The following is a 25,404-nucleotide window of genomic DNA, read 5'->3' on the forward strand; positions in this document are numbered from 1 at the left end:
AAGCCCCTAGCCAACGGGCAAGTGACCGGACAGACGCGGTGAGCAGGAAAATGCAAAAGGGCCCCACGCAGTACTCGGTGGGTGTGGAGAGGTGATCTTCGGTGCAAAGAATGCTTGGGGTTGGGGCTTCTCAATCCCCAATGCACAACTTCAAGGGTGCCTCAGAAGCTGCACGGAAAGCACTTTGCTGGCTTTTCAAGATGGCCGGTCACACGTCTCTCGTCACCTCCACGGGTCTCAGCTTTGCTGTGGCTGTGGATCGGGCTGTTGGATGTCTGGAAGTCTGGGTCTTGTCAGGCTCTGTCGTTCGAGCTCCGGCGGGAGCAACTACAAAGCAAACCGTTGAGCGCTTGATGGTGCCTGCTTGCACAGGGTGGTCACTCCTTGACCACAAGGGAGATTCTTCAGTCTTCTACGTCGAGTAGGATGTCAAAGGGTCCGAAGTTTTGTATCAGAGTTTCAGTCAGGATTATCTAAAGTCTTGAGACTCAGCTCCTACCTATATACCAAATCTAGGGGCTGGATTACCTGCTAGGTCCCTCCTATGGGTGGGACCCAGGAAGGGGGTGGTTACACCCCTTTTCCTTTGTCCAGTTTCGCGCCAGAGCTGGGGCTGGAGTGACCCAGCACCGGTTTGAACTGGACTAGTGTGCCCCAGGCAGTGTCTCCTTTCATTCAGCCCTCCTTGCCCCAATACACTTTAGCCTGTCTGGGTGGTGCTAGCACCTCCCTGTGACAGGAAACCTATTGTCCAAGCCTCCCTCGCTGGAAGGACTCCCAGCAGCAGGAGGTCAGACTTGTGTCTGTGGCAGCAGCATCCATTTTGTGATGCTGAGGCTCTGGTTAACGTTAACCGGGATTAAGGAAAGTAACATGTCTTCTCCCTTTAGAAGGGTGGAATGCTACCCCCGTCGCCAGGACTGGCGAGCGGGTAGTATTCCAAAGCGTATGACACCTTACACAACATGTTTTAATAAAGCCAAACCAGAGTTAGCATTTAACCGCGAGGTTCATAATGCACTTAAGAGTATATGGTATGGCAATATCAAAATGTGGTCCTTTTTTTCCCGAATGTGCTTTTATTCTGAATTTCCTCATGTTTGAATCATCCTTTGTTTAGTGCTCTCCCAAAGCCGAACTCTTTTTTGCACTTGCTTTTATCATTACATTGGGTCTGTTCAAGACTTTTCGGCCTCACCGCTGCGGGGTTTAATGCCATTTTCAATATTACTACAATTTTCCCTTAAAAGCGTGTGGTTTAACATAGTAGTACTTGCTGTTTCCCCAGTTGTCCTATTTACTTAGGGATGATATGAACCCTGAAATCTCATTTCCCTTAAGTGTTTTGAATAGACCAATTTGGAGTAATTTCAGCAGATAATATAAAAAGAACACCTCATACTGGCAAAATCTTGGCTTTGCTGCTCTCCAATGATGCACGCAGATGACTCAATTTACCAAGCCTGGAGTACTTTTGGGAGGCACCCCTCCATACAAAACATAACCCTGGGGCATTTCATTCAGCCTTTCATGAAATCTGACAATGCGCTATCATGGAGGCAAATAATAGCTGGTAGCAGAGTTTTTTTCAGGGTCCTGTGGCTCTGCTACTCGGCTCAAATGTCTTTCTTTGTCCGCTGTTTCTATATAATTAATCATGTTTGGTAACTTACCCCCTCGCCATCCCATTCCCGCTCTAGGGATCTTTAGTATTTTTACCATTTCCATTATTTTGTTTTTTAGTGTATGTCTAAAGAGATTTATTACACATAATGAGGGTGATAGAGATGTCTCTGACAATCTCATGCCAGTGAAACAGTAATGGGCCTGGTCGCCAGATGTTTGTGTTCTGCGTGTTTGTGCACGTGCAATGCTCGCCATGGACTCGCGTGCGCCCCGGATAAATGTGTGTTTTTTCACCGACACTCCTCTTGCCTCCGGCAGCTCGCTTGAAGGTGGCTCGAGCGTGTGTGTTCTTTATCTGCTTATATCGTTATGCATGCAAAGCATCGCATTTCTCTGGTGTCTGCTTTGGAAAACAATCTGTTTCATAATTTATTAAGGGCGTGTTAGTGCACGAGCAAGTATTGTGTGAATGTAATTCCCCCCCGTCGAACAAGGCCTGTTTTGCGTTCTGGAAAGAAAAAAAACATTCCCAGGCCTTTCTTTCCTTCAACTTGATATTCTGAAAGCACTGTAACAGGACTTGCACATATATTGACTGCAGAACCATCACGCTACCAAAATATTGTGCCATAATTTCGAGGGCCAAACTATCGAGAAGGTAAGAGCATATTAAAAAGTATAGATTTAATATTCTTAATTCCAAATCTGTGTACCTTGAGGATACATATATAAATATATAGATAGTGTAAACAAGGACTTTTTAAGCTCAAAACGCGTCGCTGATAAACGTTTGGGTGAAATAAAACATCGTACCTGAGCTTTGTGGTCTGTCTCCTTCCTCGCCAGCACTGCTGCACCCGCTTGCTGGAGGTTGCTTGGAGTGTTTCTTTTATATATATATAGATATATTCAACGAATAACACTCCAAACCACCTCCAGCTTTGCAAAACCGGCGACGAAGGAGAACAGACAACTTCAATGAGGCAAGATGTTTTCTTTATTTGCCAAGTTCCAGCAGTGTCGCGTTTCGGGTTCGAAAGCCCTTGATCACACATATAGATATATATACACACACACACATATATTTATTTATATATATATATATATATATATATTATTTTTTTTTCGCGAAGGCGAAACGCGTCTGTCGAGATGGAGGGGAGAGGGCACTCAAGCACTGAATAAAGCATCTTCGCTTTTTTGAAAATCAGACTCCGTGTGTGCCTCTTGCATCTTTTTAGCAAACTTCCAAAACTGCCTGCTAAGTATTGTTATATATATATATATATATATATATATATATATATACTGTCACGGGTGACATATGCAGAGATAATTAAAGTGAACGATACTTACCTGCGTACACGTCCCTTCAGTAATATTTTGGTCCTCAATCTGTGGTCCACTATATCCTGAAAGCACGATAATCCGCAATCGCTATTAAGGTGGAATGCCTTATTGGATCGGTTCCTAAATAGCGCTCGCCGTACCCATTTGAAAGCCTGAAGCACTTTCAGGGTTGTTCAACTGCATTATTTATCGAGGGCTTCTTACCCCTAGGGATATTTTGAAGTGCTCCAATTTGTATCAGGATTCCAGGGCATTCGTAAGGGTGCATGCCTGTAGTTTAGTCTATACAAGACTTCAGTGGAAGCACAGTATCCCTAATGTTGCTCCTCATAAGCATCGGGAGTCACTGATAGTGGGAGAATAAATGCTGTCCTGCCTGCAAGTAATAATCAACTTACGGGTAGGCAGTAATAAATGTTGACTCTGCTGTTGATGGGCATCATTTGGACTTCCAAGACCCATGGCGCGCACCATGTAGTCATTGGATGTGTATAGAGATTGTTTAAAAAGTTTTAAATTCTACTGTGAAAACCTACCCATAGCCTGTTTAGGAAAGGGAAAACATCCGTTTAAATCAATGATTTCCCTATTAAACCAATGCATGACCCAAGGTAAATTGTTTTTTGTCCTTGTGCCCAAGATCCCTTATCTACTAACAATGGGAGCATGTAGAGAGGTTTCAGTTAGCACTACCCAAGAAAAATTTGTTTAATGAATTACTTTATTGTTTTTTGATCAGCCACTGTAGTGAGTAACTGTACACATAAATAATATTTTGGCCATCACCATAAATTACCTTGTAGTTCTGGATGGTGTCAACTTTTTTGTTGTGTAAGGAGCTAGGGGCCCGATGTAGGTCGGTCGGTAACGGCCGAAAATCGGTATTTTCGGCCGTTACCGATCTGTAAATAGGTGATTGGCATGTAGGGGGCTTTATTTTACCGAATCGGCAAAATTACCGATTCGGTAATTTTACCGATTCGGTAAAATAAAAAATCGGTAAATTTACCGAATCTGAGCCACCCATATGTAGGTGGGACTCTTCAGAGTCCCAGGAGCCTTACCGAATCGGTATTTTACCATCAAATCCAATTTGATGGTAAAATATCGATTCCGGTGTGCATGCACATGTGTGCATGCACACCTATGCCATGTGACAGGCAGACCTGCCCTTAGGGCATGTATGCCTGCCACATGGCACCCGAGCCTGTTTTGGGGGTGCCAGAGGGTGTCAAAGTGACACCCCCTGCACCCTTGTGAAAATCGGTATTTACCGATTCGGTAAATACCGAATCGGTAATGCCCATTCATTCCTATGGGCTTCAAAGCCCATAGGAATGCATGGGCATTACCGATTCGGTATTTACCGAATCGGTAAATACCGAAATCATCCGATTCGGTATTCCAGCACATCTGGAATACCTACATGTCGACCCCATAGATTTACCGATTTTTAATTACCGAATCGGTAAAATTCGGTAATTTAAAATCGGTAAATCTATTTCACCTACATCTGGCCCTGAGTGTTTAGAAAATCAGAGAAAAGAGAGTGATTATTAATGTTGTGAATGGACTCCAGTTGAAAATTCCAATTTGTGGACCTCCCGACTGACAAAGATCAGCGATTTATTTATTTAGTTATTGAGTTTTATATAACGCTGGCTAGACCCAGAGGTATCAGAGGTCTTTACATGAGGAAGAAAACTTGTCCCAGAACATGGTTAAAAAGTTACATCAGTTACCGGAGCGTAGTGACAGGAATTACATCATTACAAAAGCATAGCAAAAAAACATGAGGAAAACATAGGCAAGGGGAGAGAGGATTAGGGGAGAGAGGGAAGGAATAGGGGAGGTAGACTGAGAATAATGGAGGGAAGAGGAGGGGAGGGTGTAGGAGGCACAACGGGGAGATGAAGAAAAACAGTGCCCGACGTCCGGCTGGGTAGGTGATAGCCGAGGGGTGAACCAGAGCCAAACTCCTCTATAGCTGCGTGGGACAGCTCCACCGGTCATCGGCCAAAGGTAGTTTGGGCACTGCAATACATACAGAAAGGGTAGTTTCTGCTTAGGGGGTGTATAGTCCAGAAGTTCCATCGAGCGTGCCGGTCACTGTGTACGGTGCTGTGCTCCCAGCGGTAATGGGATAAAAAAACCAGGCCTCCGCTGTGTGAGACTCCCTTGTCGCTGTGGACTCTCTCAGAGAGGTCTCTGAGACTCCAGGGCATAAATGCTGGATCCCTCCCCAACAAGGGGAGAAGGAATGCTTTGGAAAGGGGCTCACTCATGGTGGCCATTATTAGAAAATTGGTGTGTCAGATGTCCCCACTTAGCCAGGTCTTGCCCCTTCAGTGATCCAGCATCCCTGGATCAGCAGGCCAGCCGGATATTGCCCCAATCCTAGGAAGTAACAGGGATTTGCACCTTGTGCAGTGTCCAAGGAGCCTAATGGCGATCCGTTTCATGCCCATGGGGCTCCCTTTCCTCCAAGTAGCCTGCCAAACGCAGATGCCCGGGTCGTTCTTACCCCCAGGAAGAACACTGTTGCCCCCAGTCAGCCCAGGACCCTCAGTACTGTGCTTGGGACTTCCTTGTGGTTCCCCACCGAAATGCCCAAAGCGTAGGCCCACACAAACTCTGGTCTCTCCCATCAGATCCCCACTTACAGGATCCAGGTCAGTGCTGCCGCTGCCTCTGTAATCCGTGCACTCTGCACTTACTTGCCACCTCAGCCACATTTCTCAGCAATATGGCTATCTCAGGGGGGGAGGGGCCACGCACACTGTCCTCCAATCTTGCCTTTAATTGCCCCCAGATTCGTTTCAGGGCATTCCAGGGCGATGCGCTCCATTGGGCTCAAGCGCCGCCACCCTATGGTGTTAGATCTGGCTTACCGGTCAGCAGCAGGGAGAGGCAGCTTCTTAACCTCATCACTGCGGCGCAAATTCCGCCGCAGTGCTGAACATTCCTATCGCGGGCGTGGTCATGACTGCTCCCGGCCGTCATCAGCACATGCCCACCGAGCATGGAAGAGGTTAAGACCCAAGCACTCTCCTATGGACCTTCGCTCGCGTCTCAACTTTAGCGATCTGATCTCCCACGCTGGATAGCAGGACCCACCAGGTAGCAATGAGGTGCAGTATGCATGTCCCCTCTTGTCCTACATGCCTTGCATTTTAGAATGAAAGTTAGGGGCCTTGGCTTCAGTGTGACACAGAGGGCCCCATGACAGAGGCCTTGAGTTTGAGTGTGGCAGACGGGTCACTCCATCACAAATCGGGCAGATGCCCATTCTGCCTTATTACAAATGCACTATACCTACTGTACTTGTAATAAGATGGACTGGATATAAATCACGTTGATGGAGTGAGGGAAACACCCATCCACTTAACACTAAACCAGGACCAGAGTTATTTAGATACAGCTGTGTTTTTTCACTGCCATCAAACTGCTAGGGCGGTGAAGATACAATTACTTTTATTAGATTGTTACATACTGTGGCTCCTTCTTTTTCTACTGTCTCCCCCCTACACAAAGTAAACTTGATGAATGACCAGATAAAGTCAAGTCAACAGCTGATCATTGCCAATAGCATAGAAATCAAGCAAATGAAGGTGAACAAGCAAGAACCTTTAAGAACTTTAGATGAAAGTAGTCTGCTCAGTACTACTCTACAACATTAATGATCAATCTGTTTTAAAAGATGGCATTTGATAAGTTGCTGGCTTTGATAACTAGGGGTGGACAGTGTGCCAAAGATTTCAAAGACTGGGAATGCTTAAAATGCTACTACCTTGAGTGCTGACATCTCCAAATGTAGACAACCCACTATAAGCAAGATTTAATTCAGTCTGCTCATCCATTCAAAGACGGCATGAAGATTCTGTCAATCATCACATACCTTCACGAGTACCTATCAGCTGGTGCTGCAAATTAGAAGTGCAGGGATATGTACAGTGTGTATATTTTGTAATGCGGCGTGTGCTGTAGACTGCAGCATACACTGCAATACAAAAGGTCCACATCGCGACTGCTGTGAAGGCGGTCGCATCGTGATTCCAGTTGCGGGACCACCAGTCAGGCGGTCCCATTTCCATAGGGATGGCGGTTGGAAGTAAGTCCGACCGCCATCCTATACAGGCCCTCTGTGAATAGACAGAAACAGATGAATTGTGGAATACAATAAGTTCTCCAAAATTGGGAAAAAAGTCAGTAAGGAATAATTAAAGCCGCATTACCTAGCTATACACCGTTTACAAGAAATTGCACAGAGTCACTGTTGCCCACCTCCCTGGTCCTCTGCCAACAGACCACACCACTATAGTATACAACAAAAAGCACAGAGAGGCAACATTTATGTTGCCTCTCTGTGCTTTTTGTTGAATACAATAAGTTAGTGGCCTGGTTTAAAGGAGAAATGGATGTTGAAAACGGTTTGACAGTGTCCATCAGGAATGAGGTAACCCATAGAGAGGGCTCACCTGTTATAGCTAGATAAAAGGATGGAATCCGAAAGTGATGGAGAGACAAATGTGAGATCCTAGGTGAATAGGCAACATACTGAGGGCCTGATTACGAGGTAGTTGGTGTATTCCACCTCATGTGCAAACCCCTGTTTATGCAATTGTCGGTTTACGGGTTGTTAGATATTTAACACATCTGATAATTATCGGATGCGTTAAATACCTCAACTGGAAAATCATACAGTATACAGTCCATCCGGATTTTGGTACGTTAAACACCAAATTATGAATGTTTTTCCCCACCAACTTGTAATATGTGTTAATTGTCGCACCCGATAAATTACGTACCCAGTGGGATTGTTATTTATCAGGTGCAGTAAATAGCACCTTAGCTCGCAATCAGGGCCTGAGAGTTTTGTGTTTCCTGATGGTTACTCTGCCCAGTTGCTTCGTGGCATGACAAGATTATTCCTTTAGTGGGCAGACAAGGACAGTCGTGTCCTACAGGTTCGGTTTTGAGTATGGAATTGACAGGGTTATGACTGAACCAGAGTGAAGGCATGGTAGTGAATCACTTTTGGTGAATTTTGTTTAGGTGACATTTAATGGGTAACTTAGAGTGTATATGTGTTGCTAACATCATTCAAAATCAAAAGGTTTCTTTAAAAGGAGTGAAATATGATTTATCATATTTGCTCTGATTGCATCAGTTACAGTTCTTGAGACTGGATACAGGATTTATAGAGATGGTTGATGACAATTTTGGGGATTTGTTGATGTTGTTGCAGTGGTGAATTATTGTGTTGAGATTGACCCAGACAATAGGGTCTTTGTCTTCTTTTTATATAAATTGTTGAATTCTCCTCATGAGTTTAATGTCACAGATTGCCCCACAGAGAGCTTTATCAGAAAGCATCTCCAAGCATTTTGAGCTGGAATACCAGGCATTTATCTTGAAGGTTAAAAGTGGGCAGTTGGCTAGTACTAAACTGAGATGTGTTCTTGACAAACTAGCAAAAGTGCAGCATTTTGCCATTCGTATTAAGCCAATTCTTCCTTCTGTAACACAACTATTTTTTTAATATAACTTGAATTGTAAGGAGGTGAGCTTGGTTGTGGCATTATGGCCATACCGTGAGAGAGCTCCAGGGACAGGTGATTGAATTGGAGACCCATATACCTGATCTGGGCTTCACATACATTGATAGCTTGGGGCAAACTCCCTAGATGGAAACACCAGGTGTAGAGTTCATGGCAACACCAAGCTGTGGCTCCAACACGTCTCGGCATTAGCACCATACCCCTTCCTCGGCTTCTAAAACTCAGATTGGACAGTACTCGGACAAGACGACCCAAAACAGACACCCGCCTCCTCATTGCACTGAATCGATGCTGGCACTCAGGTGGAGACTGATGCAGTGGGGAAAAAGTGCATCCTCCGATCTGCAGACACAAGATATCACAAGCAGCTGTGGGCACCATTGACACAAAGTGCCTGCACACAAAATAGCCTGGGCCTCATCTACTCCTAGGTGCTAAAAGAATTGACTTGACTTGGTCCCACATTTCATACAAAAGCAGTGTGAAATCCTGCAGAGTTGTGGTGGCCCAGGTATTGGGTCTGATTAGACAGTTGCGGACGGTCGAGAGACGCCTAGACGCTCTTTATTCAACCACGATATCAGACAGCCGTCTCACCTCCGAGGACTATGTCCACCTGTGGGTGACTCGTGGGCTAGGGGCCCGTTATACCCGTTTGACCCAGGATTCCTGAGAGAGCCTGTTGTGGACCATCCGATTCCCGACTCCCAGTCGAGCTCCCTAGTGCTAAGAACCCACGCACTATAGTTACACCTATAAACTTACGTTTGACAAATTCGTGCCCGAGAATTCGCTGATTTAATGACGATTTTTGCACCGAAGTTATCCACCATTAGGACTCGGACTTTGTATTCTGCATGTTGAACCATCATCATCAAATATTCAACCCCTGAAAGTGTGGCTCTGACGATATCAAGTGTTAATAATATCCAAGTCATTCTAATGTGTGGAGAATTTTCCTACAAATTGTGACTCTCCTTGCGCCCTGACGAAGGAACTTCTGGATCTATTGTCCCTTTCCGAAACGCGCGTTGGCGCTTTTTTGTTGTTTGTTTGTATTTTTTGTTTTAGGCCCTTCTGGTTTGTGATTATGTTACTGCACTTTTGCTTTATAGTATATTTTGTGGTGATTGGTTGAGAGAATGCTTGAATGTGTGAGTCTGAGTGAGAGTTACATGTTATGTCTATTTGACTATTTGCATTGTATATAATTATATATATATGTTTTTTTTATGAATTTGTGTTTTTTGATGGAACTGAAAAAATGAGAAAAAATAAATGTTTTGCTTATATAATGGTTCTGTTTGGGACAATGATGTTTTATAAATATTGATGGATATGCTACCTAATGTTATATAAGTCTCTAGGAGAGGTTCTTTTCTTGTTCCTTGGACTGTTTTTCCCTGCCTCCTCTCCTAGCATTTAATACACAGGGACCCTCTACTGTTTTTTGACTTTTCCCCATAGACCATCTAAACATAGCCCTCATTCCTGAAAGCTCCAGAAGACAAGGGACAGAAGCCCGCAAAAGTATAACCAGCCAGAAGCAGAAGATGGTGCTAAGTAAGCAGACTTGGACACAACAAGCTTTTTCATAAGAAAACTGGATGTCATCTTTGGTCGATATTGGGAAAATTGCAGAAACTAATTTTTTGACTTGCACTGATCCCTAGAGGATCAAGTAGTACACCTTTACTTCTATCCGTCTGGTTGATATCCTCTGTAGATACTGAACTACCGCTGGCACCGTGCAGGAACACACAATTTAAAAAGTGTACCAAATTTCATTTATTAATATTCTTTTGAACACAGTGATCCACAAATCATTAAATTGTGGCCTTACCAACATATCCCACCAGGCAGAACTGCTACAATTAACACAAAAAAACAACAACTAAGAAGGGCACAAATTGTGGAAAAATAAAGTGCCTTCTTCTCTATCCAAGGTGCCATCTCCTCTCTGGGCTTTCAAAGTAATGTTGTTACCGCATTCGTTGATAAAAATAGATTTTTCATTCATCTGAGGCAATTTGTACAAGACATTTTGTACAAGATTAGGTGTCCACAAAGATGGTGTGCAATGGCACAAAATGGACTCTGAGCCTTTTGATAATCTGCCCCATGTGTGTCCTCACTAATAATGCTGTTACCTAAGCACCAAGGTACATCTTTTTGATCATACAATCTATCAAAATATTTAGGTCATTGATTAAGATAGTGGCATAATGCCTCTTTTATGTGGAAAAAAATAATTTATCAGGAAGCTATACGGAGAAGAAGACTAGACATCAGGAAAGATTGATGGTGGAATGAGGAGGACTCAATTTTGAGAGGGTGGTTGATGGGGAGATTTGGCCATATTACTAACAAGCATTTACAATGCAATGGTTTTGCCTTTGTTAAAGTTAGAGCTATTGGCATTGCTCTTGACATTATTTTTATTTATGTTTTTTTAACATAAATAAATGGCATTGTCATTTACAATGCCACTAGCTTTATATCTCGCAAATGACACACACAAACACACACAGAGCCCCCCACACACACACCCACACAGAGCCCCCCACACACACAGCCACACAGAGCCCCCCACACACACAGCCACACAGAGCCCCCACACACACAGCCACACAAAGCCCCCCACACACACAGCCACACAAAGCTTCCTACACACACAGCCACACAGAAGAAGTCCACATTTGTAAAGCGCACAATCACCCGTAAGGGTCTCTAGGCGCTGGGGGCCGTCGGGAAGATTAAGCGAGCTATTGCCCAGAGTCACATGGTGCTGGGCTAACCTGCCGCCGGAGCCGGGGATCGAACCGTGGTCCCCAGATTCCAGCGTCAGTCACCCTGGCCGCGGCGCCACACCAGAGCCCTCCACACACACCCACACAGCACAAGCGGGCAACAGGGGCACACGGAGGCACAAGCAGGCAACAGGGGCACACGGAGGCACAAGCAGGCAACAGGGGCACACGGAGGCACAAGCAGGCAACAGGGGCACACGGAGGCACAAGCAGGCAACAGGGGCACACGGAGGCACAAGCAGGCAACAGGGGCACACAGAGGCACAAGCAGGCAACAGGGGCACACAGAGGCACAAGCAGGCAACAGGGGCACGAAAACAGAGGCACAAGCAGGCAACAGGGGCACGAAAACGGAGGCACAAGCAGGCAACAGGGGTGAGTGAGCGACTCCATCAGAATAGAGGAGCCTGCAGTTGGACAGAAGTTGCTGACTGACAACTAAACAGTACGAGAGGAGGTTTTGGCACGCTTAAGGTTAAGTTGTTGACAAGAATTTCGGAAAAGACTCAACATCATTTTGCTTTTCACTGGTTGGGGGTTGTGCACGCTGCCTCCTACAGTTAGGACATTTGTACTACAGCCTGCACATGATGATTGGAGGTTTGGTGTGCTAGTAAACTTGTCCTCACCCGGAAGAGACACTTTAAGCCGTGGATGCTTTCACGCACTGTGAGCAGGGCTCACCGGTGGCACATGCTCGGAGCCTCTCAGACGCTTCTCTTTTGCTCACGATGAACTCCCTGTGGAAGGGCCTTGCATGGAGTTTCGTTTCGGAAAGGCTGGGCCTTTCCTGGTGCGAAGACAATGCAGCCTTGCTCGGGGGTGAAGGGAGCCCGCGGCCTTTTGTTGTCATGCATATCTCGCCTGGTGGGGGTCTGTTGGCTGCCATCGCCCCGCCCCCGCCTTGTGCAGGGTTTCGCATACCCCAATCCGACCCCCCACAACAACAACCTGTACAACGAGGACCCGTGCCATCTACAGCAGCCGGCATGCCTGCGCACTGTAACATTTATATAGCGCTTACAACTATGGGGGGCGCAGATACACCGTCCGCAACCAAGTATTAATCGGAATGCACTTAAGAAGCAGACAGCTGACTTCTCGCTACCCTCACTCAACCCGCTCGAGAAGAAGGAATACAAAACTCAAATCAGGGTCCATTTCTTTTACAACCTGTGCGCTGGCATCACCAACATCTGCGCTCATTCGCCCCGCTGGGGGGAGCCCTGCAAGGGGGGCAACGGGGCAAGGGACTTTTGAAAACTAGCACAAACTACCAGAAAGGTTTGCCCCGTGTTGGCACACACGGCGCCTCCGGAAAAGAATATTCAGCACCAGCTGTCCTTAAAACTTAGCAAAAAATGCAAGCAACTTAGCAGCATAATAGACCACGCCGGCGGACTTACATTCGTCGGTCCTGCGGCTTCAACTGCCGGTGCATGGCCAGAGAAAATCCGAAGTAGCTGCCGGGGTCGCCTGTCTTGCGGATGGCGTCGTCCGTGTCCAGGTTGAAAGCGCACACCCAGGCGCACAGGGACAGGAGGTGCAGGGTCAGGTGGAAGAGCATCGCCCTGCTAGCGGCAGCCATGGCTGGGGGTCGTTCAGTCAGCGCCGGTCGGGATCCTGCACCTTGCTCTGTGCCTGCGCTCCCTCCCTCTGCTCAGCTCCCGCGATGCTCCGCCCTCGGGTCTCCTCCCTCGCTCGGGTCCCTGCCTGCCACGCTCTGAATGGTGTCCTTGTTCTCTCCAGAGACTCCTCCAGCTTTTAACAAGTACTAGCTGCGCAGTCCGTAAGCCCGCCTCCTGCCCCTCTCCAGAGCCCTGCTGCCGCTGGCCTTTGAAACCATGGCGGCAATTACTGAAACCACCATCACGTTCAGACACCATCCTTCTTAACGCCATCTCCATTACACTTAAAACGCCAGTCACAGACTCGATGTAAAAACCTATCCAGGTTGACAACTCGTTTAAGTGTTTAGCCCTCTTGCTGCACCAAGTGACGTCACAGCCATTTTCAGTAGTACAATTGCAGAACTTAGCCCCATGTCCACCGTACCAATTTAAGACACATTCCCTCTGCCTGCAGCATTTGTTGTCAACCCCCAACCCCAAAATGATCCCCCTCACTTGTGCAGTATCCAAGTGAGACCCACAACACTTACAACGGAATCAGAGGTCGCTAGAATTTATCGTTTGAAAATTCGACTTGCAGGCATATCGCTGTAAATGAAAATGACACGTTTCCTGATGAGAACCATGTCGATGGTTACATAATCTACTTCACGTTAATGCACGGTTCAAGTTGAACGAATAACTGCACAAAAAAGGTGCACCTACTACAACACTTGTAATAACGGTTAGAAATATATAACGTGAGCAGCAGTGGGAAAAAGACAGCGCTGACAGACTTCCGTGTGCTGCAATGTAAACGCTTTAAATAAACACTGTCTGGGTAAAACAAGTTCAGCTCGGAATTCTGCTGCTTCTGTCTGCATGTGTAAGGAGGCGAATGCTTTCTGAAGACGGCCACAGTGCAGGACTGTACACACTGCCATGGGTTTTTAAAAATTGCACAACGCATGGAGTGGCCGGCAGCCATGTGGTTGGGTTAATCTGCTGCCTGTCATGCATGGGCGTGAGGCGGGCAAGGGGCGGGACAAACCAGGTGACAGCGGCACTAGGAAGCAGCACTGTGACACCTGAACACAGAGGGTAGCCACTGGTTTTGATCTAGCTGCCAAGAACCGGTTCCCCTCCCAGATGTCACGAGGCCCCGCTCCCTGCCCAGTCGCTTGTGAGCAGACTCTGCGTCCTGGGACCGCTCCAGTTTTCTGTCTTTTGGGAACGAGTTTGGGAGTGCAGAGATGCTGAACGCTGTGTTCGGAAGGGACCGCTTCTCCTACGAAAGGGTGCACGCACAGGAGAAGGTAGGGGAAGAACTTCAACTATTGCATGTTGTATTTGTGCAGCTTTCTTGGAGTGAATCGGTTAGCTGGGTGTCGGATTGCAGCATGTAACAATGCCCTACTCCTCGCAGCTACCTGCAATCGATATTATGGTTTGTAAGTAATCCTGTTTCTGTCAAGTTTCATTGAAATGCCGCCCCCGTGCTGTCTGTTGCTCCCTGTGCGTGGTTCCCGGGCGGAGACGCTACAAGCAGTTCAGCGGGATGCAGCGGCTGTCTAGTTTCAAAACTCTAATAATAAGCACCGGCAGCCTCACAGTGATGCAGGCGTTTGTTTACACGCGTGACTGAGGGGAGGAGATTCGGGGGCGTTCCCGGCTTTCGGCTGACGTCGCGTGACGTCGGCAAAAGCCAAAGAATGTCGGGAACGCCCCCGAATCTGGTCCGGCATTGACAGACAGGCCCCTCGTCCAATGGCTAGGCTCCATTTATGGAGCCAGCCAATAAATGACGAGGGCCGACCCAAACCCCACTACAGTTCTCATCAGGTTTTCGCCTGCGCGAAAAAGCTGCGCAGAGCGCAGCTTTCGCCAGGCAAAACCTAAAAATGGGGCATATTACACAAAGTGCCCTGTGGGCACAAGGGACCTTAGTGCCTGCTTTGTGCGCTCCCGGGGGCATTTTGGTATTACAAATTGGGTTGCAGAAGCTTGTGTATCCCCTTCTCTAATACTGATAGCACTGGTGCACATGCAGTGCCATCGCTATATTAGAGATGGCATTCACTAAATTGCATGGGGCCTGACTCCATGCAAATGAGGGAATCACTTTGCCTCTACGCCTGCGTTTTATTATCGATGAGACTGTAAATGGAAATAAGATGTCAGGAGGTGCACTGAAAGTGTGTCACAGAAAGGTGGCGCACTTTGATTGCCCCCTATAGCAGTCCTCTGGAGCGGGAAATGGGGGTCACCTGGACACACCCCATACACCCCCCTGCAGGCAGGTGCTGTCACTCACTGCACCCGCTTGCTAGGGGATCTCTCTCTCCCCTTGAAAATGCAGGTGGGCAGCCACCTGCACCATGAAGCATGGAGCAGGTTTTGAACAGCTGCTTCATATTTCGTATTTCACTTGAATGCACTGCCCCCAGGGCAGCATGTGCTCGCGGAAGCCCTGAGGGCAGTGCATTCACCATAATAGGGTGCACTTTCCCTGTTTGCACTTGGCGCACCCTTTGAAAGGTGTGCTGCAGCATAAGCCCTGTGCACAACATAGCCCATGGTGTGCACTGGTGGTATAGGATTAGGATAAGGTACGATGCCTATGTCAAGCTTGAGTTTGGTTTTGCAGTGAAGGCGAGAAGGTGTTAGCCTGGGGGTGTCAAATCTGTGTTGGGGTGTTCATTTGTTATGGTGTATGTGAGGAGGTGGGATAAGGAATTGGTATGAGATTTGATGGCTTGTGGGGGACCATGTGGGGATGATCAGAGCTCATTGCCAAAGTTAATAGTGAGTGTTTGTGAATATGTGGATGGATTTGTGTGGCTAGGGATATCTTAGAACATTTAAGAGAGGAGAGAGGTTGTGTGGTTGTAATGCATTGTCCAGGTAGTAAGAAAGGAGTTGGACTAGATGGGGTTGGAAATTGTGGCTTGATTGGGAAGGGCGAGAGTTGAGTGGCCATGGAGGAAAAATTGTTTTGTGTTAGGTAGGAGCGGCTGTTAGGATAATGACCTTGGACAGAGAGTCTCCAATGTAGGTAGAAGATTAGGGCAACTGAGAAATATGGGTGGCATCTCAGAGGGGTCTGTGTTGGGCTGAGAACTCCAATAGGGTTCAATAGTGTGTGTGTGTTGGGTGGGAGGAAACAGGGGTTGTATGTTGGGTGGGGGAGTAACAGGATTGGTGGATGTGGTAATTAAATACAATGTGGTGTGTTTTGAGTATGTGTGCCTGTGTTCATTTATGTGTGTATGTTGGAAAGGTGTTGGGGTGTATGCCAAAATGTATTTGGTTGAGTTTCTAACCGTTACTGTGTGTCTAGCTATGGGCTAAAGTAACAGAATCAAGGGTTTGGCAAATATGCTGAAAGTGGGTACTGGTAGATTAGGGTGAAAGGAAGGAGAAGAGTATTGTGAGCATAGTTTTAATACGCGGTGAGTTCAAACTGGGCACTCTGGCACAATGTTGACGTTTCTGCCCAGGAGTGTCGGGGTATACTATACTGTCCTACCTATTGGTGGACTGACTGTCAACATAGACAAGGACAGCCTTAGTCTGAGGGAACAGTAATGTCAACAGGAGAGGATTTGTTCTTGTTTTTCCCTTGGACACTTGGCTAAACATAGTTAATAATAGTATGTGGGTGCTTGGGAGGATATATACCAAGACCACTGCCCCATATCCTGATTGGGATCAGGCAGAACTACTGCAGGAGGCCCTGTTCAGACCTTCTTGTTATTTACCATCTGCTGCCTCTGCTGCTATGATTCAATGGCAACATTAGGAGCCATGTGTCCAATTATGCCAGCTTTTTCTGCACGATTATGTCTTGTTTTTAAGGCCTCATATCCAGAAGGATGAAGACAGGTCATGCATAATCCAGATGTGGGACAACATAATAATGTCTGATATTTGAGAAGAGACTACCTGCAGTAAGTAAGAAAAAAGGGTAAAAAAGACACATGAACAGAGGCAAACTAAAGACTCTTGAGATAAAAGGCTTCATTGGAAAATGTTAATGAATTTGAAATAAAAGTTAGAGGGGGAATTCCACACATGAAGCTTGGCTTCAGGAAAAGGCTGCAAGGAAAACATAGCTGAAAAACATTTTCTAAGGATATGTTGTTATGACCTTGGAATGAGTAGATCTTCCAGGAGTTTCTGTACCAGGTACTCTGGGCAGAAACAGTGCTGCTAATCAAAGTGACTAAACATCCCCTTCAGTTTCTCTGATCAAGTGTCAGTCAGGATTGCACTTGGAATCCAACTAGACTGATGCACTTTTCCATCTTTCACCTTCACCACCAAAGTCCACACTCACAGGAATATGAGGGAAGAGGTAAACATGGAAAAGGGAAATGAGATAATCGATAATAGAGACACTGGACCCCGCCATTCTGACTTGTCATTTCTGCTGCTCAGTGATGTCTTCAGACTGTATATCCAAAGGCCAAGTAACTTGCTATGAAAATTCTTGACTTAACTGTAATAGTGAATGTGTATACCTTTGCAATATTTCTCTGTACCTTGATGTGGAACTGGTATTTCCTGAAACTGAATATATAAATAAACATACAAATCATGAGTAACTCAAATGTATGTTCACTGATATTTCTCCTTCTAAATATAACTACTTCAAGCTTCGTCACTATGACTCTCTGTGGAAGATGAGTTATAGTTTCATCTTGACTTGGATAGCACTGAAAGACAAATAAAAATTGTTACATATTCTGCTATTGCTTAGCTATACATTTTGTATATACATACCAGAACTCTAACACTCAGTGTAACACTATTAGATAACATGAGCAACGCAGTCCTGAGTTAAAATTGTTCCTGTTCTGTCACAGGATAACCCTCAACTAAATACACAGTACTAGAGAAGCGTATATGAATGATCAAATTATTTGAAGTTAATTTCTCCAACAAAACGACTTTCAGAAATACATCTCTGAATTCGAAATATTCTTTTTTTTTTAAATATATTTTTATTGTTTTCCTTGACAAAACATGTACATAAACCAATAAGAACAATTGGCTGTTTCATTTAGCAAACATAAATTACATAAAAGCGTTTGGTTGATGGTTGTCGAATTGCTGTTCGCATGTCCCGCTGGGCTGGCTGCCTTTCTGGCTTGGTTGCAAAGGACCCCTTATCTTCTGGTCCTGCGCCTAGTTTTAACATATAACGTCAACATATAACATACGTTTGGCGGCTGGTTGCGGATCGACCATCGAACTCTGTGGATGGTTTTCGTTATTTTGCTTACCCGGAGCCTTCTAAGGTGGTTTGTATGGGTCTAGGAAGCTATCTAGGGATGACCACATCTCTCTATTGGGCTTTCTCCACGGTGTGTGTCTTAGTGCAGTGGTGTCGGCCCCTCTTAGGTACGTCACCCAGTTCATCCACCCTTTGAAAGTGGCCTTGGTGGTGTCTTTCCACTTGGCTAGCACTGTTTTTGTTGCACTCGTTAGGAGGAAGTCGAGAAGGTCTCTGTCCTGTTGTGAGGTAATGTCTGAGTTGGAGTGTGCTGTGGTTATAGTGAGGAATTCTTGTTTCAGGGTGCAGCCTCGGACCTTGCTGGTAAAGTCGTTCACTAAGGATTCTGTTGAACTCGTATTTTCTCTTTGTGAGTTCTGTCAGTGTGTGTTGGTTTGTGGTGTCTCCGATGTGTCTTGTTTCTAGCATTTTGATGTCTTTTTCCAGCTGTAACAGCTGGGCTTTAGCCTCCCTGTCCTTGATTTCGATTAGTACCCCTCTGATGGTAGCTTTGAGTGCCTCCCACAGAGTTTTGGGATCTACGTCCGGTGTGTCATTGTCTTTGATGTAGTCACCAATGGCTTTCTGGATTCCACTCTTGTCTTCTTGTTTGGCGATGGTGGTGAAGTTGAGACGCCATCTGCGGGTTTCATGTTCATTGTGTCTCCCTGTGAGGTGTAGGCTGATGCAGGCGTGGTCCGATAATGTTCTGGCAGTGATGTCTGTGTGTTCTATTAGGTGTGTGTGGGTTCCTGAGATGAGAATGTAGTCTATTCTGCTGTATGAGTTGTGTGGGTTCGAATAGAAGGTGTAATCTCTGGTATTGGGGTGCTGTAGTCGCCATGGGTCCACTAAGTTGAACCTATTTTATAAGTTCGTTGGCGTCTTTTGTGACGTCGGTGTACGTGCTTTGATTTTTGATTGCCTATCTAGGATGTGGTCTAGCGCCATGTTGAAGTCGCCTGCCACAACCGTCATGTTGTGTGAACTGTTGGTCTCCAGTTCCTTGGTAATCCCCTCCCAGAATGGTGTGTCGTCGGTGTTTGGTGCATAGATGTTTGTCACAAGAATTGTCTCCTCTCCTCTTTTCAGCTGCGTGATCAGTAGTCTGCCTTCGCTATCTTGCTGCACGTTCTCGATGGTTATGTTTGATTTGCTACTGGTCAGTGTAATGACCCCTCTCTTTTTGCCCACCGCTAGCGAGCATGCAACCTGACCTATCCATCTGGCTTTGAGCTTGCCTCCTTCCTCCGTGGAGAGTTTGGTTTCTTGCAGCAAGTAAATGTCCCCTTTAGGCTTGGCTAAGTAGTCTATTATCTTTTTCCTCTTGATGGGGTGGTTAAGACCTTTAACATTGAGGCTGATTATCTTAAGGTCTGTTGACAGTGTCATATTCAATACTGCAAAGGGCCAATACTACAATGGGTAACCTATCTCTGGAAGCGCTGTGCTGTGAGCTAGCTACGTCTCTAGGGTATGGTGCTCTCAGTGTTATAGGCGGTCAATCTGGTGTGTTAGAGTTGCCTGCGACAAAGACATGGACATAGCGTACATGACAAACAAGACAAACATGACAGACAGGACGAACGGCCCCCCTCTCTCTACCCTCTTTCCCCCCTTCCATCCCTCCCTCTCCACCCCCTCCCCCTCTCACTGCTACTTTGTACTGTGGACGTGCGACAGCAAGGTCCCCCCCGCCCCATCTTGACCCCGGGATATAGGACCACATCGTCTTTCTAGAGCTTGAATATAAAGGATATATTGTTCCATAGTACATTGGGTTTCTCTGAGGTAGAATCGTTGTAATGTCTTTCGCAGTGGTAGTCTCTATATGAGGTAGTCCTGTTCTGTTCTCTTTGTGAGGTAGATTTGTTGTGATATCTTCCGTCTGTGTAGACTCTGCATGAGAGAGTCTTGTACTTTCCCTTTGTGAGTCGGCCTTTGTGTTCGTGTACCTAATTGTTGTATTGTCAGGCCACGTGTTCGGCCTGTCTCTTGCAGGTGCACGGTTTACTTCAGTATGTTGCAGCGCTCGGTGAGGCACTTCTTTTTCCTGTCGGAGCGGAGGCTTCCATTTCCAGAAAAGGCGGACCCTGTAGATAGCGTGCCAGTTCAGGTGGGCCTTCGAATGTCATTGTGATCCCCTTGTTGTACATTCTGAATCTTGTAGGGCCTGTGAAGGAGAAGGTGATGTTTTCTTTTCTTAGCCTGTCCCTCTGAGCAAGGAACCCCTTCCTAATATCGACTGTGGGTTTTGAGTAGTCCTGTGTGAGGATGATCTTATGTCCATTCCAGATCAAGTTGGGGTTCTTCCTTGCTACTCCGAATATGGCGTCCGTTTGGTGTGAGCATAATGGTTTGCATATTATCGGTCTAGGGCCCGCTCTTCCTGTTTGTCTGATTGCTGGGACTCTGTACGCCTTGTCTAGTTCAAATGGACCCTCGAACTTGAGGTTGGTAAGCTTAGGGATGAGGTTCTGTATTAGTGATACACATGAGCCAGCCTTGTCCTCTTCTCCTTCTGGTATACCCAGAATTCTTATATTGCCTTTCCTGCTACAGTCTTCAAACTCAGCTGTTTGTCTGCGGAGTTCGGTAGTGGCTTTGGCGATATTCCCAATGGCCTTCCCTGTGAGTTGCGATCTGTCCTCTATGTCGCTGACTCGTGGTTCCACTGCTTCTAGCTTGTTGTCGGTTGCGTAAATGTCCGCTCTGATAGCAGCGTGTTCCAGTTGTATCGTGTCTATTGTTTTCTTTGTGGACTTTGCCAGATCATGGACTTCCGCTAGCTTTTTGAGGATGCTGTCCAGTGTGCTAATGATGTCTGTTCTTTGTTTGATTGGTGAATCTGTACCGTTCTCCGATCTGTTTTTTTTTTTGTAGTTGCGACAGTTTGCCGTCATTGCCGGCCATTTTCCTTTGTTCTATAATGTCTTGCTGGTGTTGTGATTACGGCTTTATTTGCTCTTGTTTGGTTTGACTGGGTCCGTGGCAGAGTTTGATTCGTTTGCAGGTTGCTTTACTTATTTGCTTTGCTGGCGTACATGTACACTGTCCTGTGGCTACATTTCTTGTTGGCTTGCTGGTCTTGAGTGGTCTTAAGTGTTCCGCTGTTGTTGATCTCCGGCTGTTTGTCTTGTGCTTGTGTGCAAGCTGTAGGACTTGTGTTAGCCCCTTCTTCAGCTTGTCCGCTTGTTTCGAAAATGTTCTTGGCCTGGTTGGTGAGTGTTGTCTTTTGTGGGGTCTTAGCGCTCAAGCCCTCGCTCGTACTGCTTGTGCCCTTGCCCTTTTTGGCCCTTTTTGGCCAGAAGCGTTGTACCTGCTATTGTTTCTCGATATGCTCTTGGCCCTGTGGCACTATGGCAGCCTCCCTTCTGAGATGTTGTCTTGTGTGATTAGTGTCCCCTCTCGCTCCTCTGGTGCCCTGCAGTCGCCCTTTTGCACCGTTAATTTAAGTCTTTCTCTATGGTGATTGTTCGGCTACCCCTTCTTATACCTCTCCTGCAAGATGGCTTTGGCTCTGGTGACGGTTGATCTCTCTCCCTCGTAACGGTTGTTTACCTCTACAGGCGTCTTGTGCCCCTCCCGCAAGATGGTGGTGCTCCGGAGATTATTACTTTCAGTATCGTTTGGTAGAGCAGCGGTTGTTGGGGGAGCGAGAAGGTGTGTCGCGTGTTGGTGTTAGCCTCTGTTTTGGTCGCTGTACCTTTTGTGTGGTTTGGCTTGGTGGCGCTTGATCTCTCCCCCCGGTAATGGTCGTTCTTCCCCTCACACTCCCGCTTGTTTGCGTCCCCAGGCATCTCTTGCCCCTCCCGCAAGATGGCGGCGCCCCGAAGGGTATTGTTTTCGGTCTTGTTTGCTTGCAGGTGTTTCGGGGAGCGTAATGGCACGTCGCGCATTGGTGTTGGTTTAGCGTCTGTTCGGCTTTACCAGCATTTTTGGTCTATTTCCCCACTGTTGCTTTCTGGTATCACCGGCTGGAGCGCTTATCCTCCTCTCGCCTCTACCAATATGGCGCCGCCCTGGGTGAGTTTCACTTTCGGCTTTTGCTCTGCCGTACTTAGCGGTGCTCGGCGTGCGTTTTCGGTTTAGAGGGGAGATGCTGCGCATTAACGTTCGCTTGCTTCTGAATGCCCACTGACCTTCTGTGAGTTCTTTTTTTGGCTCTTCCAGCGGTGCTTTGCCTCCTCGATCGTTCGTTACTCAGAGGTAAACCCTACCGGCGCCATCTTGTTTCTTGTGATTTCTTTTGGTCAGCTGCGAGGACGGAAATTTGGTGTAATTATCCCTTCTTTGTTGATTCCACTGTATTCTTCTTGTTCCGGCTTCCTTCCGATAATCTTAGCGCCATTCCTTCTGTTTGACGGTGTCGGCTTTCTCGCTGTTTTTTTCGTTGGAGTCCCGGGGGTCAGACGGAGCTCCGGACTTAGGCAGCTACTCCTCTTGCCATCCAAGCCACGCGACGAATTCGAAATATTCTACAACACAATCCATGGGAATCAACTGGTCTTTAGTAAGGAAGATCCTAGATCCTCGCAGCAAAGTCCTAGCTGAAGCAACACAGTATTACAACTGCTGTGGACCAAGAGGGAAGTTATACCCAGATGTCCAAGATGGCCACCCACCGCTTCACCAGACAGCGCCAGAATTCCTGGCCTGCTAGGAAATGTAGTTCATTATCAGAACGCTGTCAAACAGTTTGTTCTGTGGACATGTGAAGCCTCACTCCAGACAGCACTGACTCTCTGCCAGGGCCAGCAGCCTTTTTTTCCTGAAGAAGACCTAGTGCAAGCGGGGTTGGAATATCGCTGCCCTGCGCTAGCTACGTTCCAAGTAGTTTGTGAGACCTCCAAACCTGCTTGCTGACATCAAGCAACATTTGCTCAACCTCTACTTCTTGATAAATGTCAATTCCATTTCTGACCCCTCACAGAATTCAAATAAAGTCCCTATCAATCTTAGGTGACTTACTCACAGTCCTTAATGTGGGTATTATACCATTTCGGGGGCACTCAACACACTCAGCATTAGCAACCTGCTCCCAACAATCACGAGAGAACAAGCTTGACTCAACCTCTACAAGACAGTGATGAACCACTCAATCCTAGCTAACCAAAAACCCAGGTCTGTCTAATAATCTCATGGATCTGTAGAATACAGTATGATTCCCTTCAATCGCTCTCCTATGTAAGACATCGCGATCTCTTCATCATTCTATCATGGCTTACAAATGGATTTACCTTAAATATTAAATTATGGAGGATGCCTGTCAATTTGCTAACAGCCCCAGACAAACTAGGGTTTTAGAGCTACCTCTCAGAGTTGTCTCAATGATACCAAAACATAATTGTTTTACACTATGCTGACGGGTAACTTGCTATCACTAGGTGCTACTGAATGACTTGTCTTTGTAAAATGATATCCCAGAAATAGATTGCCTTAAAAGTCATTAGGAGTTAGGTTCACTTTCAGCTGTCTTCCAAAGGCTAAAGAAAGTAACAAGACATTGTTTTGTCACTTCAACATGACGTTGTTTTGTCATTTCAAAGTTCCTAGAAAGATCAAAATATTACGCCCACTCATTATTCAAAATTGCGACCTCCAGCTGTTATTGTGCTGATTTGGGACATAGGTCCTAGCACGAAAGCTGCCCATACTCATGTCATCTCACATACCCAGCACACATGTATGGATATACCCTGATGGGAGAGCTGGGTACACTGAAGACTATGGGAAAAAAAGGTAGATGGAAGATTACAGAATCTATCAAAATAGACTTCTACCATCCACATGGTGAAAATCCACTTCCAGATTGAGCTATACACTATGTACGTTAGGCAGCTGCAGCACAAATGCCCATTCCATCATGTTTTCCTTGCCTGTTGATGTGTTGTATAGTTGCATTGATGTAGCTCTCTCACTACCGATCACGCTCAGTCTCCAAACTCCTTGTTGGTTCCCCCTGTTCCTTTCTTTCTTGATAGTGACCTTACTCCCCTGCATTGTTTCAATTGTTGCTAAGAGCCTTTGCTCTTTTTGCTTTTTATTTCCTCTTCCAGTTCCTGCTAGACTCCTATAGTCCTGTTGACACTGGATAGACTAATGATTTTTCAGCATTTGCATTTTAATGTTCCCACATTGGTAGTTAGTTTTTGAAAAACAATATCTTTGTTAAAGTTTGGTGGTCACCCTCAAAACTGTCGGCAGCCATCTGCCAAACTTTTTGTACCTTAACGGGAACTATTTGCTTGCGATTCCAGCCAAGGTACAGTGATCACTGCTAGGCCAGAGGTGAACTCTAATTTTGGTAGATGGTAGTTTGTCATTGTCCTCCTTTACCTTGATGGATGGACAAGTATCTGCCAAACTTTAGATCAGCCCCAAAGTCACATAAATTGAATCTCATCTTGAAGAATTACCTCACATTATCTTCAGTTTTCTAATTATACCTTGATTTTTTTTCATCCAGAGCCCTAGTAATTGCCGCCCCCTCCATTTGCGCTGTTGTTATTTACATGTGAACATTCATACATGTTTTCCCTAATCATTACACCGTGGATCATCCTCACAGTGGTAAGTGACATCAGACGAATCACCAAATAAATTGACTGGGTGTACTTGCCAAATAATTTGTGCACTGATACAGTCTACATTTTTCTTCCTCTATGCTTTTTTCATTGTTTCCTTTCAGTTGTACAAATCTGTTCTTGAATTTCTTCCTAAAACGAATATACCTCAAATATTGTAGCATAAAAGTTTGTAGCTTTTTGTTATCATGTCCAGTGGTGTAACAATAGACCCCACAGCCTCACAAGGTGCGGGGGCGACCCTAGTTCCAGGGGTCCCCTTCTAGCACTGAGTATGGGCGGCGGGCCCCTTGCCTGAGACTCATGACTGGGTCTGACGCCTGTGGACCAATGCAAGTGCTTTGCAGGGGTGGCCCCCCCAAGTTTCGTTACTCCACTCCATCTATCTATTATGATTAATTCTATGTTTCCCGTAATAACCGTAGAGGACTCATATACTGAAGGATTTTGCAGTTAGAAAACCCGTGATTCACAAAATCTCAGACATGGAGACATCAGAATACCCTTTTGCTTTAACAATCCTCTCTTTGAGTTAGAAAAGTCTATTCGACTTTTAAGAGGTGTTTTGAGAACCACTATGAA

This window comes from Lissotriton helveticus, chromosome 10 (assembly GCF_964261635.1).
Source record: "Lissotriton helveticus chromosome 10, aLisHel1.1, whole genome shotgun sequence".
NCBI lineage: Eukaryota > Metazoa > Chordata > Amphibia > Caudata > Salamandridae > Lissotriton > Lissotriton helveticus.